The following is a 757-nucleotide window of genomic DNA, read 5'->3' on the forward strand; positions in this document are numbered from 1 at the left end:
GGGCTCGCGGAAGCCGGCTTCAAGGACCCTGCCGCAGGACTTGGCTGAGGGGCCCCAGGGACCCACTAGAGCATCTTGCCACCAGCCCAGCCAGCGTGTGGGTCCCCCCGACAACCTCCTCTTGCGGCTTGATTCCCAGTCCCAAGTGGGTTTGAGATGACCTGTCCCTACAGCACTAAAAGGCTGGAAGCCAACACATTTTTGTTGAATGGATAATTTAAAATTGTGTGTGTATGTGTGTGTGTGTGTATACACACAATTGGGGAAGTGTGCCTTAGAGAGTGAACTTGGTTACAGTACAGGTGCAGATGAGTCTGCCCCCAGAATCAGGAGGGGCCAGGTCCTTTGGCATTTTTTCCCCCTAAAGATAAGAGAAAGCAGAGGACAATTTCATGGGAGCCCCTGTTACATTACCACAGCCAAGACAGTGAAGGGCTGGGTGCAGTAGCCTCAGAGAAACTCTAAAACAGTCCACTTCCTCCTTGCCATATTTCCCAGTGTAGCCAGAAATAGGTATATATTAATACTGAATTCCAAGCCCAGCGTGATGGTGCAGGCATGTAATCTCAGCTGCTCGGGAGGCTGAGGCAGGAGGATCGGGAGTTCAAAGCTAGCCTCAGCAATGCCAGAAGTGCTGAGCAACTCAGTGAGACCCTGTCTCTAAATAAAATACAAAATAGGGCTGGGGATGTGGCTCAGTAGCCAAGTACCCCTGACTTCATTCTCTAGTACAAAAAAAAAAAAAAAAAATTCAATT

This window comes from Marmota marmota, unplaced genomic scaffold (genome assembly GCF_001458135.2).
Source record: "Marmota marmota marmota unplaced genomic scaffold, marMar, whole genome shotgun sequence".
Lineage (NCBI taxonomy): Eukaryota > Metazoa > Chordata > Mammalia > Rodentia > Sciuridae > Marmota > Marmota marmota.